This window comes from Chinchilla lanigera, unplaced genomic scaffold, assembly GCF_000276665.1.
Source record: "Chinchilla lanigera isolate Chin_1 unplaced genomic scaffold, ChiLan1.0 scaffold00010, whole genome shotgun sequence".
In the NCBI taxonomy this organism is placed as follows: domain Eukaryota; kingdom Metazoa; phylum Chordata; class Mammalia; order Rodentia; family Chinchillidae; genus Chinchilla; species Chinchilla lanigera.
The window spans coordinates 22818671-22836083 of record NW_004955411.1 but is presented as its reverse complement, the minus strand read 5'-3'; the positions used below and the strand labels follow the sequence as shown (position 1 = coordinate 22836083).

At 38.9% G+C, this 17413-nt stretch overlaps 1 long non-coding RNA gene and 1 pseudogene across 1 annotated transcript; one reads left to right on the top strand and one right to left on the bottom strand.

Annotated features, from left to right (window-relative positions):
- Window positions 1-274: 274 nt before the first annotated feature.
- On the top strand, window positions 275-725 carry LOC102019485 (annotated as a pseudogene).
- A 15104-nt stretch (window positions 726-15829) lies between these two features.
- Window positions 15830-17413, bottom strand: LOC106147845. Its single transcript, XR_001232840.1, has 3 exons — window positions 17342-17413; window positions 16914-17022; window positions 15830-16373 (listed from the first exon to the last, which is right to left on the bottom strand). It is a non-coding gene; the product is annotated as an uncharacterized LOC106147845 (long non-coding RNA).

The window sequence follows — 17413 nt, the reverse complement described above, 5'->3', positions numbered from 1 at the left end:
CTGTCTGAAAAATTTTAAATAATTTTTTTTTAAAGAAAAAGAGCTGAGCATGTAGTTCATTCTGAAGGCCTGAGGTCCAATTCCCGGAACCACATACACAGATGTTTTAGTGTAGTTTTCCCTAATTTAGCGAGGAAACATCTTTTTGTATGTGTATTTCCTTTTCTACATCAACTTCAGTGAAGTGCATTCATTATTTTATAGTGTGTCTACATCAGATATTCCTTTTTGAGTTATAGGAGTTTAAAAAAATAGTCATGGCTGCCCTGAAGCCATGTGGCGCCGGCGTCGCGCAGCGCGGGGTCGCTATGGCGGAGCTGCAGCAGCTCCGGGTGCAGGAGGCGGTGGACTCCATGGTGAAGAGTGTGGAGAGAGAGAACATCCGGAAGATGCAGGGCCTTATGTTCCGGTGCAGTGCCAGCTGCTGTGAGGACAGCCAGGCGTCCATGCAGCAGGTGCACCAGTGCATGGATTGCTGCCACGCACCTCTAGCTCAGGCCCAGGCCTTGGTGACCAATGAGGTGGAAAAGTTCCAGGACCGCCTGGCCCGGTGCACGAGGTACTGTAACGACAAAGCCAAAGATTCGATGGATGCAGGGGATAAGGAGCCTCAGGTGAAACACCAGCTGGACAGTGGTGTGCCCAAGTGTGCAGATGACCAAATGAACCTCATTCCAGCGATGACCAAGAGGATGAAGGCGTCTCTCTCATCTATTGGGAAATAAAGCCTTTGCCAGTGGCTGAGGGCAGGAATCTATTTAAAAAGAATGACAATCTTAGTCTTTTAAGTAAAATTTATGAATGAAGAAACTAAGGATAACAGCAAATTTAAGATGTATTTCACTTGCCTCTGGACCCTGGTTCCTCTGTGTTTGGATGCTAAAAAGTAAAATGGAAAAAAAAAAAAACTGGTGCTAAAGTTTGGGTCAAAGATTGCATAAGACAGTGTTTTAGAGCCTAAATGTCATGTGGGAAGACCTCATCCTGGCAGTAGCGCCCTCCCCCATACCAGCTGAGAACCCTCCAAGGTACCAGAGTCCTCTTAATACACAGATACTAGCAGGCTGGCAGGGTCCTCCAAGCTGCCTGTGACCTGGTGGAGCTGCAGGAGAGGTGTCTCTGTAGCCAGCCTCCTATTTACCAGAAGTATCACTACATTATTTTCTATGAGCCATAAAACAAAATTCAGATAACTAATTTACACTCCTGTAATCCCAGCATTTGGGAGGCTGAGGCAAGAGGATTGCCATGAGTTCAAGGCTAGCCTGGACTACATAGTAAATTCAAGGCCAGCCTATACTGCATAGCAAGACAGGTGGGGCAATAACTTCATTTTGCTTGTTTTTTATATGCAAGGGCATGAAGTGGATTTAAAATGAGAGGGAGATGGGATAAGAACTCTGAAAGGTTCTTTGTGTATATCCTTTTGTAGCCATCAAGACATGGATGTGCACGTCTTGAAATTCTTACACTGTATCTTTCAACCTGGAGACAACTGCAAAAATGAGAGTCAGTGTCACACGCTATATGGAAAGCAGCGCTTCCTGTACTGGCTGATGGGCCCTCGGGCTTTTGGCGGCAGTTCCCAGTACAATCTTGCAGTGACACTTTCCCACTGAAGGTTAAAGGGTTTTGAGTCTAATAATCGGCGAAATGGGAACTATTGGCTAGTGAAGAGATTTGTGAACTACTGAACTTGAAGAAAATGGTTTTTATAGAACAGATGGAACAAAAGCCTAACCCAGCTTTGTTTTCTTGGGCTCCTGAATTAACAGCGCCTTATTGAGATAATCCCCTCACAACAGGAAGGTCAAAAATTAAGCACTTTGAGCTGTGACTCCTTTACCAAGTCCACTTTTGCCTGGGGCCTTGTTCTGGCCCCAGCATGGCATCTTATCTTTTGATAAGGGATGTGTTACCTTTTTACCAATTTATTACAGCCTCTGTCGCTGTATCAAGATGTGATATATTTTCCTTGTGGTTTGGTCTCACAATAAAAATTTCATTGTCTCCTCAAAAAAAAGAATAGTCATGACAATTTTGGGTGCCCATATGCTATTCCAGATCCTCGCCACTCTCCTTAAACCTACTTATCTCAGCTTACACTGGAGACTTCAAGGATGTTAAAAATGCAGGGATGTGATGCAGCTTGACTTTCTTAGCTCAGAAATGTGACCTGGCTCATAGAAGGTGATTCAAGCTTTCTCATTTTGAGACAAATATCTTTGCAGCTCTGATCTACAGTGCCAGAGCTCCTTTAAAAAGTGTCTGGCTGGAAAAGACTGAGTGCAGGAAATACAAGGGGGAGAGAGACAGAGGCAGAGACAGAGAGACAGAGCCAGAGACAGAGACCAAGACTGAGACCACTGCAGACTTTCTTGGCTGGTTCAGGTTTTATAGTCTATCCACACAGTAGGAGTATGAACCAAGAATATGAAGGATACTGCATAGGATAAAACTGCATCCTGTCTGTTCTCATAGCTTTGAGAGGAAATAAAACAAAAACATCATTTTAAGGCACTACATTTTGGGGTAGGTTGTTTCTTCCTAGTAGAATAATGGGATATAATATATTTCCTTTCATATGTTTTCAAGTATTTTCTCTCTAAGGTATTTTCTCTGTTACTTGGTGTCTTAGTTACTTTTCACTCATTGCTAAGACAAAACACCCAATGCCCAGAATCAAGGAAGGAAAGGTTTATTTAGCTCACAGTTTGTGGAGTTTTCAGTGCATACTTGGCTGGCTCCAAGGCAGAATGGCACATGGCAGAGAACAACAGCTCATGGAGGCAGAAAACAGCAAAAGCAACAAGAATAAAAAGGGGAGGAGTGGTAGTGAGCAAGGCTCTTTCTCTCCCTTATATTGTACGCAAACTACCCACCCTGGGGGAAGGTGTAGCACTCATACTTATAATCTCAGCGTTGGATCATGGATCAATCAAAAATCTAGAAGCCTGCCCCATGACTGCATGAGAATTTAGGGGGACATGCAGACACAAATCAAAACACTTGGCTTTATTTACCATAGAAAGGATATTTTCAATATGCTTTACTTTTAGAAGTTTTAAAGTTACAGAAAAAATAAGATTATAAAACAGTTCCCATGTACTCCACATCTGATTTTTCCTATTATTACCTTAATGTGGTACTTTTGTCACATTCATGAACCAATATTGATACATTATATTAAAGTTCATACTTTACTCAGATTTCCTTAGATTTTATCTAATCCCTACTTTCTTTGTCCCAAGACCCCATTCAGATGACTTCAATAAAAGTATTCATTATGTCTCCTTAGTATCTTCTTGGCTATGAGGTATTTTCAGAGTTTTTTTCTTTTTTTGGAGACATGGTGTTGCTATGTAGTTCAGGTTGGCCTTTAACTCACTATGAAGTCCAGGCTGGTCTCAGTATCCCAAGTGCTGGTGTTCCAGGCGTGCACTACCAAGCTCAGCTTCACACTACTTTATTTTTGATTTGTCAGGTTTTTCCAAATTCTATTGGAACCAAACTGTTGTTTACTATAAAAATAAAGTGCTCTTCTCAATATATCTATCAAAAATGCCTGCTGTCAATGTTACTGCTATCAGTTTTAGCTTTAATCACCTGGCTAAAGCAGTGTTGGTCAGATTTCTATGTAAAGTTGCCCTGTTCCCATCCTTTTCACATGTTCTCTTTGAAAGGAGATGATGACACGCAGCTCACACATAAGATGTGGGCAGGGATGGTCCTGGTAGAATATTCACATTGTGTAAATAGATGAGCAACCTTTTTTAGGCTTTCATATTCTCTTTCTTAGAGAGGCTTCTACCATCAAAACTATTTTCCCAAAGTTTCTTCTAACGTTGTTGTGGTGTTTATTTAACTTTTGGATTTTTAGACCATCTGGAATTTATTTTTACATTGTTATGCATATCACTGTAGACTTTTAAAAGTCTCAACTTCTGTCTTGGTTACTTTTCTCTTGTTGCTGGGGAAAACTATCTGACGCCCAAAATTAAGGAAGGAAAGGTTTATTTAGCTTACAGTTGGTGGAGGTTTCAGTCCATACTTGGCTGGCTCCAAGGCAGGGTGGTACATGGCAGGGGCAACAGTTCATGGCGGTGGAAGAGAGCAAAAGCAACAAGATCAAAAGGGAAGAGTGGCAGAGAGCAAGGCTCTTTCCTTCCTTTATATTGCATACAAACTACCTGCCCCAGGGTGGGTGTAGCACTCACACCTATAATCCCAGCATTGGACCATGGATCAATCAAAAATGTAGAGGCCCACCCCATGACTGCATGAAGCTTTGGGGTAACATTCAGACACAAACCATGACACCTTCTTCACCTTCTAAGTGGGCCTAGTCATTCCAAATAAAGTAATTTCTTCTTTTTTATTTCATTAAGAGAAAAGCCTGACATTAAATAATTCTTGCATTTTGTCATCTAAAAAGCAGAAGCAGTAACTGACAAGAGAGAAGAGGCTTCTGACTTACCTACAGCTGCTCCCCAGTTTCCCAGGACTCTACAACTGTTTATTCAATGTAATTTCTGTGCATCTACAGTTGTCAGAGAGTGTCATAGGAACATGTCTGTGCCTATAAATGTATAAATAAAGGTAGGTGGACTTAGAATTAGATTCTTAATCCTACTATAATATGAATAGTAATGGATCTGTGTGTGTGTGTGTGTGTGTGTGTGGTACAAGGATTGAACTAAAGGCTTTTGCACTAAGCTGTATCTCTTTTTATTAATACATGTTTGTAGTACATAATGATTACATTTCTCATGGGGAGGTGGTTCATGTACATAACACATCTCAATTCCTTTTTATTCTTTTAAATATTTCATTCTCTTATATAAGAAACCTCAACTTTAAATAAAGAGCAAATTAAAAGATACATAATAAATAGGAGATAAATCTTTTGCAAAAGGGACAGGGGCCAAGAGATGAAGGGAGGAGAAATAAAGGAGGGAGGAGAAAGGAATGAATAAAGAATTGAGATGTGTTATGTATGTGTACCACCTCATCACGAGAAATGTAATCATTATGTACTGCAAACATGTCCTAATAAAAAAATAAAAATTATGTATAATGAATACTAAGTCTGAAATCCTGAAATTGTGCCTTCTTTTGTTAACGTGGAATGAAAGATATATTATTAATATTCAAAGTGTAAATCTCAAATTAGGAATAAATATAATAATTGAAAAGTTTACTGAAGTAAAATCACATACTCTGTTTTACTATGGCAATTTTCTTATTTGATGAGCTTCTTTCTTCATGAATTATTTTCAATTTACATTTTATAAATGCTAATATTTCTGAATGTTTTCTATGTATCTGGTAAGTATGCAAATACTCTTAACTGAGTTATTTATATTTTAACTCAACTGTGTTAGAGTTAAAGGTTAGGAGGTTAAGGCACAATTGTTGTAGAACTATGAGTATGCTGTATTTATGAAGGGTGGAGAAACAAAATTTCAAAGGCAAAGTCATTTGGGGGTGGGTGAAAATTATGTGGGGGAAGAGTTCCCTGCACCATTTTAATTATTCATTCTTCTTTCTCAATTACTTTTCCTTCATCATAGTCTTAGTTTTGGGGTTAAAACAAGAAGTTAGACAAGCAATAAGCAAGCTGTTGGTAGGTAGGATATTTTCTACTGAAATCTACTCATTCATGCTTTTCTTATAAACTATGGACACATGAACCCAGCTGAAAAGTTCAGCTCCCTGTGGGTACATAAATTCCCTAGACGACTGACAATGTCTTAGTAAATGTATAACCATTTGTCAGCAAAGAAGCTTTGAAAATATTCATAGAACTAGTGGCTATTTTAACAATAATCATTTTTCAGGGCATATTAGTATTTGTTATTTTGTAAATTTCTTAAAATTTGTAGAATGGATACTGTTATAATGTCTTTAGAAATAAAAACTATATATATTTTCCCCATAGGTATTTTGAAAACACTTCTATTTTTGTTATGAATTATTTAAAATATTGATATTTTATATATGGAAATAAATTCTCTATTATCCATGTTTCAGTGGAAAGAACAAGGAATTACTGTGGGAGAGTTCCCCAAATTCTACCACTTAACTCTCTTCCTTTTGGACTCATCTGTTAATAAGTTAATGTACACAGGAAATACATCAAGTGGGAAAAAAAGACTAGGTCCATTTACTAATAACTAGGAACTTACCTGATACTTCTTGTCAAGATTGCAGTAAAAGCAGAAGTGACTAACCCAGAACAGGATCTTCTGAGCAGATAGTCTATCCTGTAGTCTACCCAGGCTGCTAAGCCTAACCTACCATCCAGGGGAAGACAGAGAAGTGAAGAGAGGGGGACACCCACTCCACTCATGGAAATGTTACCTACTGCACACAGAAAGGGCCTTCAATAAATGATTGGTGGCTTCTTCCTGTAAGGCACAATGACCTTGTATATTAAATAATTCTGGCCTAATGATGGTTGACACACTCAACAATTTCATGAGAATGTGTTTAAGCAAACACAAGGAATAATAAGACACGTGATCTTCCTTCTAAAGAGAGTTCACATACTGAGCCATCTTTCTAAACTGTATATTCCCAAGTGAAATGCTCCATGCAAAAACGATGTGTGTGGGAAAGCTTGAGAAATGTTTGGATACCAAAGTTAAACATGTTGGCTTTGGCAGGATTTGTTTCAGCATTTAATATGCAGGTGACATTGTGATTCTCCATTTCCCAAATGGAAGAAAGGCCTAAGGTTCCATTAGAATGCAGACAGATCGCACTCATCTGATCTTCCCTGTTCTCCAGCCACCTGAGTCTCCTTGCTGTCCTTTGACTGCTCCAGGCTCTCAGTTCAGAGTCTTTGACTTCACAGTTCCTACCTAGGGCACCCCTCCCTACAAATGTACTTCTTCTACCACTCTGAGGCGATTTTACTTCTAACACTCAGGCTCTCTCATCCCAACTTCCTTTTTCTTCATAGTACTTTCTGCCTCCTAGCACACCATATATTTTATGTATTTACTCTGTTTATATCTCTTTCCCTGATGAATAGACATCCTGGAAGGTAGGCATTTTAACCGTTTTGTGTACTTCTAGCTTCACAGAGTGCTTGGCCTAGATTAACCCCCAAGGAACAGCTGGTTTAGAGGCCCAGCTATCAAGAAGTAAGAGACATAACATGCAATAATTTTAAAATCCTAAAAAATTATGATATTACTCTTATCTGTTTTTCACATTCCTCCTTCTCCTTGGTTTTCAAGGACCTACTTCTTTAAAGTTAACAATTTATGGCTTAATTTTAAAAACAGAAATGAACATTTAATTCTAAAATTTGCCTTATAAAGATTTCATTTGTTGATAATGAAGAGGTTGGTGTGAACGAAAAGGAAATAAATTTGGCTCTGAAATGACTACTTTATGCTATTGGGGCACTACTCCCAAACAAAACCAAAATAAAACAAAAACAAACAATAACAGCACCCCGACCAACAAAATACATGCAAAGTATCCAGAGCAAAGGTTCAGAAGGACTTTTTATCTTGAGTTTAAATTAATTTTTCCCCTTCACTGTCTCTCTCCATACTGTCATTTCAGAAATATATAAAGGGTGATTGAAAATATGGTGAATGATTAAGTTAAAAAAGTCTTGTTACATAGATTGCCAAGAATGATGGGATAAGCAAAGGGGAATATTTTGAGAGATATTAATGGCAATGTGTCTCTTATTGCAATAGATATTTAAATTTAAACATTCACTGTAGTTTTCTATCATCCCTCACTAACCAATCATTTACAGCAATTTCTGTTGAAAACATAGTGGTGAGTTCTCATCCACTTCATTCATCACATCTGGCACTGCGCCACTTCTAATTCTTCCCAAAGTCAAAATGATCATGAAAGATAAATGTTTTGAATGGATTCAGGACATTAAGGCAGTCATCCCAGCACAGCTAAAGACACTCAGGAAAAGGACTTCCAGAATTGTTTTGGAAAGTGGCAAAGAAAGATGAGAGAAATGTGTTAGAAGCAAGGGGGAGTATTTTTATTCTTTTATTTTTATTTATTTTTATTTATTTTTCCGGTACCGGGAATCAAACTCACAACCTTGCGCTTGCCAGGCAGGCGCTGTGCCGCTGAGCTAAATCCCCAGCCCCAAGGGGGAGTATTTTTAGAGGAATTAATGACAATGTGTCTTTTACTATAATTTTTTTTTTAAAAAAACTGAAACATTCATCATACTTTCTAATTATACCTTGTATTCCAAGAAGGGACTATACATCTGAAAATACCTCTTCTACCTTTTCCTTCTTCCATATTGTGTTAATGCTTGTTTAGTTAAATTTTAGTTAAATGTAGTGTAATTAAATTGCATTCATTTATGTTTCTATTCATGTATGCCACAGCAAAGGTGACTTGTTAGAAAAAACTAATACAAATAAGAAAGAAAAATATACATTTTAATTTTATTTGCCTTTTAAAAATAAACTTATCTAAATCTCTGTATATCCATACTGGTGTTCAATTTTTCAGAAGAGTTCAGTATAATTCAAGTTCTAAATTAGACTATGATAAACTTTAATATAGCTTTGATGTGGGGAGCAGCTGATCTGGGGATTGATCACATATGTGGGGCTAAAGCAAGGCCAGCCCCAAGAATAAGGAATGCCTGAGGTGAGCTGACAAAGTTGTTAGGAAGGTCCTTTCTCCCATTAAGAGAGGGGTTTCACCTGTTATCAACCCCTTGCTGATCGTATAAATAAACACACTATAGGCCTTGGGCAGTTCCTTTTCTCCACCAGGACTGCAGGCTCCACCTGACCTCAGCTTTGTGCAATCTGACTCTTGTCTTTGTCTCTCCATCCTCCACTGTCTGTGCCCCCCGGGAATCTCAGTGCACTTGATGAAGCATTTTGGTGCCTGAACAGGGACCTGGAGTGTGAGAAAACTCATCATATAACAGGTGAGAGTACACCTCTAGGTGTGTGCACAAAAGGGAGAGAGGTGTATTGATATCATCAATATTGACCCCATTGATATCAACCATATTGATCAACACCATCAGCTGTAAAACATGGCACAAAAACAGGCTCACTAGAGTGACAGTTGTACATAGAAATGCTTGCTGCATTACAGAAAGCAAAAGGATCTGTGTAGTTTATTCTTTGTATATTGAAATGCTTAAAGTTTTGCTTAAGGTTAGAGGGATGCCTCTTAAGACAGCACAGCTTGCTAATTTTTTCAAGTTTTTTCATGACACCTCTCTTTGGTTTCAAAAAGAAGGAACTATAAATTTACATACTTGAGAGAAGGTGGGAAAGCGCTTAGAGCAAGGTTAGGGAAAAGGTAAATGAGCACAAATCTGTCTGCACCTCTACAGACTTTTAAAAGGTTATTTAATCAGGAGAAACAGCTGCTTTCTGCTCCTCTCACCACTTCTCACAGATCCCTGGGCAAGGGAGGTGGGAGGCGCCCAAATGCCTGCTTTGTGTTATGTCAGCCAGAGCAGGGAATGCAGGCTGTGTTCCCTGGCCCAGGGCACCTAATGGTAACTGCACCTTTGTCCCAGAGCCAATGGACAGCCATGGTTCACCTTTTCTGAGCCTCAGTCATTGCAGAACACCAGTGCCCATCCTTTCTCAGGCAGGTACACACCCTTACAGTAAATGGCTGCAGCATTTGCAGTTGACAAAAACAAAAACCACTTTAGGTGTAATTACAGCGATCCAGGAGTAAGGGGGCAGGGCACATCCCCAGCAAAAGACAAATCAAAGGTACCAGCAAAGGGTGGCTACATAAATGATAATATTAACCCAAATTATATTGAGTCTTACAGAGAGAACATTATTAGAAGAAGAGAAGCTTTCAGTAAGTTACAGAGTGTGTGGGGATGATTGGGTACATGGAAGAAAGGGACACAACAGTTGCTGGTATTAAGACAAAATGAAACAAAAAAATTGGTACAAAAATATTGATTATGGATAAAAGGTTTTTGTTCTTAGTCGTGAGGAAGGGAGATTCCACACAACATAGCTGAAAGTCGTGGTTTGAGGTCAAAATAGCATTTTCGTTTTTGTTTCTTGCTTGTATACATATCAAGATCAGCCCATCTAATAAAGATATAATTATTATTCATTTCCATTTGATGTTCTGTTTTTTCTGGTTAAGGCAATCTGCTATTTCCTTTATGAACATTTCTCTATTCAATTTTCCTGAATCTGCAAGATTGGGCCAACACTCGTGTACATATAATATCTAGTCAATTTGAGTTAAAATGAATTTCAACTCAAGTACATGTTTATCATCTTTTTAAAAAGATACCCCATGGGGGCTGGGGATTTAGCTCAGCGGCAAAGCGCCTGCCTGGCAAGCACAAGGTTGTGAGTTCGGTTCCCGATACCGGAGAAAAACCAAAATCAAAAAAAAAAAAAAAATACCCCAAAATATTGAGATTTTATAAATTCTAAATATTCTTTAGAGGTTTTCAAAGTAATATTTTCTATAATAGTATTTCCATTCTAATTGTTTCCAAACACTTCAGTTATATGAAAAAATTAGTGATTATAAATGAGATAAAAGTGAAAAAATTTACAGTCAAGTGGGTAAGAATTGTACCACTTTTGAAAAAAATGCTAAAAATCCTCAAACTTGGTGATATTGATATTGTTATATTAATTGTATTTGCTAATAGAAAGTCTTTCAACTGGCTTCCTACCATTGCACAACTTTTAAAAAGAGAATGAGATAAAATTCACTAGAAAATTATGAGCTCTCTTTCACTAGTGCTGGTTGTAACATGCATTGATATTGTGTCATTAGTGATTGCATTATTAGTGAAGGCTCTAGTATGCACTGATGTTAACTTTATATTAGGAACTGTAATAAGTATTACACATGGATGTCTTATTTAATCCTGCAACACTTTATTTCTATTCTTATTTTATAGATGAACAAACTAAAGGTTGGAAATATTAAGTAAGTGCCTAAGTTCCCTCTGTCATGGTGAAAAAAATTGCAATTTTCAATTCCAAAGCATTTACTCAACTATTATGAAAACTTGCATTTTTAGTGCAGCTCCTGCTGAATCAGGAAGTGTGTGAACTATGACGTCTCTTTCCACTTTTATTAAGCAGAGTTTTAAAACTCTTAGTCATATATGAAGCACCTTCATGAATTTAACATATCCTTAAAATATCTGCAGATTTATTCACTTAGTATTTTTAAATGACTAATTTTAAAAACCTAGCTTCCTCCTAAGAGCTAAGGTATAGAATGAGACCGATGTATTCTGTTTTCTAACTAATAAATAATTAAATGAACGTATTTAAGATTACCCTATCTTAAAATTTAATTACAGCTCAATAGTTAACTTTATACAAGTGCTGGAGAAACATGAGACAAGATGGACTAAAAGTAGGCTGGATGGGTGCTCTTTACTCCTTTGGCATTGGACTGTTGGATCTTACTTAACACTGCAATGTTTACTTGGTGCATAAGAGTGTGTGTGTGTGTGTGTGTGTGTATACTGTGTGTGTGCACACAAGCTTAATCAAGGGGGTGGAAAACAGTGGGAGAGGATATAGTGAGGGAAGGGGGAAAAAGCCAAAAGATCATATCTATTAAGGCTTACAAAGGAGTAGAAGCATCCAGCCAGTTTATATTTATGAACACACCTATAAATTTGACCATGGATATTCCACGTTGGGATGGTGGCTAAAGCTAACCATTAATTACCAGCCACATGATAAAGAATAAAAATACAGAGATACTTGGGTGAACACCTCAAGTTCAGAGGGCCAGCTATTGCAGTGGTTATGCAGTCTCCCCACTGAGACTCTCATTTTTTAATCTTCTGTCCAAATGCTAAGCCACCAAGCAAAAATACTGGCAATAGGGCCTTGTCTTCAGTGTGTAATGTGTTAAAAGATGCCTTGAATATGAATACAGAAAAAAATACTATAGTAGATTTCTGAGCCTAACAACTTGTTTATAAGCATGACATGCAATAAGTGATGTCTTAGTTACTATTCTTTCATTGTTGAGACAAAATACCTGACACCCAAAATTAAGGAAGGAAAGGTTTATTTAGCTCACAGTTTGTGGAGGTTTCAGTCCATACTCAGCTGGCTCCAAGGCAGAGTGGCACATGGCAGAGGACAACAGTTCACGGCGGCAGAAAACAGCAAAAGCAGCAAGAGCGAAAACAGAGGAGCAACAGAGAGGAAGCCTCTTTCCCTCCTTTATATTTCATGGGGCAGGCTTCTAGAGTTTGTGATTAATTCATGATCCAATGCTGGGATTATGGGTTTGAGTGCTATACCCACCCTGGGGCAGGGAACCTGAATAAGGGAGGGAAAGAAGCTTGCTATAGCACTCACACCCAGAATCCCAGCATTGGATCATGAACTAATCATAAACTCTAGAAGCCGACCCCATGACTGCATGAGGCTTTGGGGGGAACATCTGGACACAAACCATAACAAGTGATTTTTGTTGTTGTTGTTGGTTTTTTTTGATACCAAGATTCGAACTCAGGGCCTTGTGCTTGCCAGGCAGGTGCTGTGCCAATGAGCTACATCCCAAGCCCTAAGCAATTTTAATAAAAGGTGAGCTCAACATCAAATAGTAGTTTTTTTTTTTTAAATGGATCTTTCCAAATATACTCTATAAAAGGGATGGATAATAAGTGTAGGACAACAGCCTCCGGGTAGCCATTTCCTAGCTTCAAAAATTATAAATCCTTTCCTCATCTATTAATCCTTCCATATTTTGAAGGATTTTACATTCTTCAGTATGTACTTCTGATGCTATTTTGTTTATATATAATTTACACACAATGACCACATGTAACAAAGTTAACAGATAGTTCACTTATACTATCTAATATGTAGTCCATAAGCTAATATTCTTGATTATGTCAAGGGTTCTCTCACACATGGTTTGTTCGAAACAGAAGTTTACATGTTGTACTTAATTATTATAATTTTTATATCTCTCTTACTTTTTCATAACCTGACTCTTGTTTTCTTTTAGTGTCATTAAATTGCTAGAGAAACCAGGTGTTTTTTCTTATTGAATGTTCAATATCTTGGATTTGACTGATTGTTCTTGGAGTGATTTTAACTTGATCCTCTCTCCTCTGTATTTCCTTTTATGTCTAGAAGCTTGATTAGACTTAATTTCAGTTGCTTAAGCAAGAAGATTTCACAGTGGGTCCGGTTTTGTTATATAATGAAGCATATAATATTTAGTTATCACACTTCTAGTTTTTAGGGTTTCTCCCCTCTTTTTTAGTTGCTATGTCTCTCTGGGGAGATTCAAAATTATGCTATCATTATTTTTCCCCAACTAAAATAAAAGAAATTGTATTTACATAGAAAAAAAACCTAGACAGGACACCAGTGGTTCTTGATTTGAGGGAGATTTTCCTGCTTCATCACAGAGGGACTGCCTAGATAGGGAAAACATACTTGAGGAATTTATGAATATAAAACTACAAAAAGTGCATCACTATTATATTTAGAATGTACACTATTAAAAGGAGAAATAACTGAATAATAATAAGTCATTTGCTAATTACTGCATTTATGGATTTTCAGTGTCATTTGCTTCTAGCACTTCTCTTCCTTAGGGAGTTTTTAGTATCATTTGATTCCCCTTAACACCTCCAGAAGCAATTGTATGCTGACAACTGACCAAAATTTGTTCATGTGGAGATGCACATAAGAGGTTATGACTCAGGATTCAGGATTCATGCTGTGTTGCTAGCTGAGATTAAACAATGAGCAGTTTGCACTACAGTTGATTTTTCAGCGGCAATGCAGAGTAGAAAGTAGTTATAATTCTATTGATTACTGAGCATGCGATCTACGGCGTGGTGAAGAAACAGATGCATAAATCTGAAGGTCACTGTGTCCACTAAAGAAAGAAAGAGTGTATAATCACACTCTTCAGGTGCTAGATGTGTTCCGCTATGGGTACCATCCAGGAGTTCTCAGCTATTTCCTGGGTTTAATCTCACGGACATTCGGATGCAGTAACTGGACTGAATCTGTCTCAGACTGGGCCCCAGGTAGTGTTATATTTGAAAATCTTTCAGTCAGGTTTGAAAATGTTCAATCTAGACAATCAGTAAGTGGTACCATTTATAGCTCTTACTGTGTACACATGACTGTGCTGAAAATTTCTTGCACATAGTGCTTGGAAAGATGTTAAATTCCTAACGTCTTGCTACAAAGTAAAGTTTCATAACCAGTCTATTTGGTTTCAGAACAACCACTATTGAACTTATTTTGAACGTGACTCAAAATAAGACAGAATTTATATCATAGCTCAGAACAAACATGATAATGAAACACAAGTATTACAGGCTGTTATCTGTTTTTGTTTTTTGTGGGGTTTTTTGTTCTTCTCCGGTACCGGGGATCGAACTCACGACCTTGCGCTTGCCAGGCAGGCGCAGTGCCGCTGAGTTAAATCCCCAGCCCCCCAACAGGCTGATATCTGATTTTGTTTAATTAAAACAATAATGGTTGGGGGGGGTGTAGCTCAGGTTTCCATTCTATTTGGACAAGTGGTAATCTTTTTCCCATCAGTGGCTTCTCATTTTCTGTTTTCTCAGTTGGAAAGTCTCTTCCTTTTACCTCTGGGTTTTTGTTTTCTTGAGACAGGGTCTTGCTATGTAGTTCAGACTGACTTTGAACTCTCGATGACGAAGTGCCTGCTGGTCTACAACTTGCAGTGATCCTCTTGCCTCAGTATCTAGAACGTTGCAATTACAGGTGTGGGCCACCATGCCTGGCTTATCTCTGGGTTTTTAAAAAGCTATCAAGCTGCTTTCTTGATTTAAAAAAAAGCTTTCAGGACTAGTCTATAGTACCTCTAATTCTGATGCCTTTTTATTTTTTTTTTTGAGACAGAGTCTCACTATGTAGTCCAGACTGGCCTCAGACTCATGGTAATCTTTCCGCCTCAGCCTCCCAAGTATTGGGATTATGGGTGTGTGCCATCATGCCTGGCTTCCAATGCCTATTTTTAAATATAGCACTCAACACAAATTTTTTCATGCTAAACTGTATTATATATTGTGATGCTAATTGTTTCATGTTTTAGATAGTTTCTTGTCTAATTTTGATCTTTTTGAAGACAGTGATAACATTCTATGCTTTTCCTTCTATCTGGCTGGAGTTAGGCACATGACAAATGCTAAAAACAGGTGGATGGATCCACACAAGTCAACCATTGAAGCTTTCATTTCTTTATCCCCGAAATTAAGAGGATGTTTGAGATTATCTTAAAGTATTTTCCAGGTTTATGTGTATTTTTATATGAATTCTATAAAGTGCACAAATGAAAGAAGAAAAATACAATACTTCTAAAATTAGCAACTATTCAGGAAAGGTTCCCGTGTGGGAAGAAAAAAGCAAAACCTGGCATTTTTGGTAGGCAAAGTATAAAGTCCTCCATGCTATTTCTGAAAAGATAAAGACAGCAGTGAACTGTAATGACGAAGAGGAGCCCTGTGGCACTTGAATACTGAATGTGACTGTTTATTTGCTACATTTTTTTTCCAAGTGAATGAATAATGCATACCAAGTTATTTCTGTGAACTCTTACCAGGTTGAAATGATTACATAGTAACCAAGGCTGGGTATCATAATTTAGGAGGAAAATTATAAGATACAATTATGTTTTAGATATTATTTGCTAGAAAGTAGTTTTTTAAAATTTTTATTTATTTATTTATTTTTTTTGTCTTTTTGAGACAGGGTCTCGCTATGCAGTTCAGGCTGGCCTTGAGCTCACTTGGTAGTCCAGGCTGGTCTCGAACTCACAAGGATCCTCCTGCCTCAGCCTCCTGAGTGCTGGGATTACAGGTGTGAGCCACGACAACCGTCTTGGAAGTAGTTTTTAAACTATCTCCTGAGGTCAAAGAACACGGATGATTGGTTCAGTTACTTACAACTCTGTGGCCATTAGCATTCTTGTTTTTCTGATCTTTAGACTACTAGTAAAGGAGCAGATGTAGGCGGTCCTTTTGCGCGGTAGTGCTCCTAACTGACATAGTACGCGTTGGAGAATGGTGGACAGTAGCAGACATCTATGGTTCACATTTTATTTTACTTCTTTCTTAATACTACCTGAATTGTCGTTTGGAAAATTTTCTCTTCCACTAGTTCATCTGGATTGGATGTGTGGAAGAATAGGAAACTAAGGCTATTTCCCTTGAGGTTTTTCAGGTATGGGCAAATGACTCGAGCCTGACTATTAGAATGGCTGGTTCAGAGGCCAGCAAAGGATCCAGGTGGGTCCAAGGAGAACGATCCTCAGCCTGCTCTCTCGCAGTGGGATCAATTGCTACCGTAAGTCTGGAAGTGCAGATTTTGCCCCTGTTTAGAGAAAACAGAGCCAGTGTCACTAAAGCACTGCCAAGATACGGGAGAAACGGAGTCCGGACACTCTCGAGCATCTGGAGGAAAACCAGAAAAGGATTTTAAAGGATATTTTCATTGTTGTTACTGTTTGTTTTTTGTTTTTTTGCCAGCTCTGCTCTTGGGATATATAAATATATGGGCCAAATAAATTTCAACCCCCTCTGCCTTACCCTTTCTTAAGTCAGTTTGAACTGGGTGCCTATGTGCACCCAACTACCCTAACTATACAAGCGCTTACAAAACCAAGATAACTTCATTCTTGCTGCTAACCTCATTCTTACCACGGCCTCTGAGCGCCACGCTGGGAGTGGTGCTCTGGAGCTCAGGCTGGATCTTAACCCCAAATTGCCCACCTACTTCTGTCTCAGAAGACACAGGGCTGGGTACAAATGTTACTCCGTCATCCCGCGGCCCCACAGTATTGACTAGCATAGGGTGGAGAGACGCAGTGGAAGAAAAGCCTGTGGACGCCGGTGGACCCCGCGCTGCTCACACCTTTACTGTGCTCTGCTGCTTGGGTCACGACAGCCGCTGATGCTGTGAACCTCCCGAGCACCCCCACTCTTGCTGTACTCTCAGTGGTTCTCACCAAAGTTGCAGATAGCTGCGAAAACAGTATCATTTGTCACTTGAAAGCAACCTTTCGAAGGCAGCATCATTTAGACCTTAAGGTAGGTTCTTTCTTTGGTTGGGGGGGGGGGCGCTGAGTTCAGTTTAAGGACAAAGGTAGTTCGTGAAAAGACAGTGGTTCTAGAAATCTACTTGGAGGCCAGGCAGCAATGGCCATGGGAAATGGATACAACACAGGACAAAAATCTCATGCCTCACTGCAGGGGTCGGCACGTCCCGGGGGACCGAGCTAGTGTGCAGTTTCCCGCCGTCCTGGGTACGACGCTCCTTACAGCTGGCGGTGGGAACCTCACCCGGGAGGGCTGGGGAGCAGCCGGGGGCAAGGCGGTAATTCCACGGGGCGTCGCCAGCCGGGCGCGGGCAGG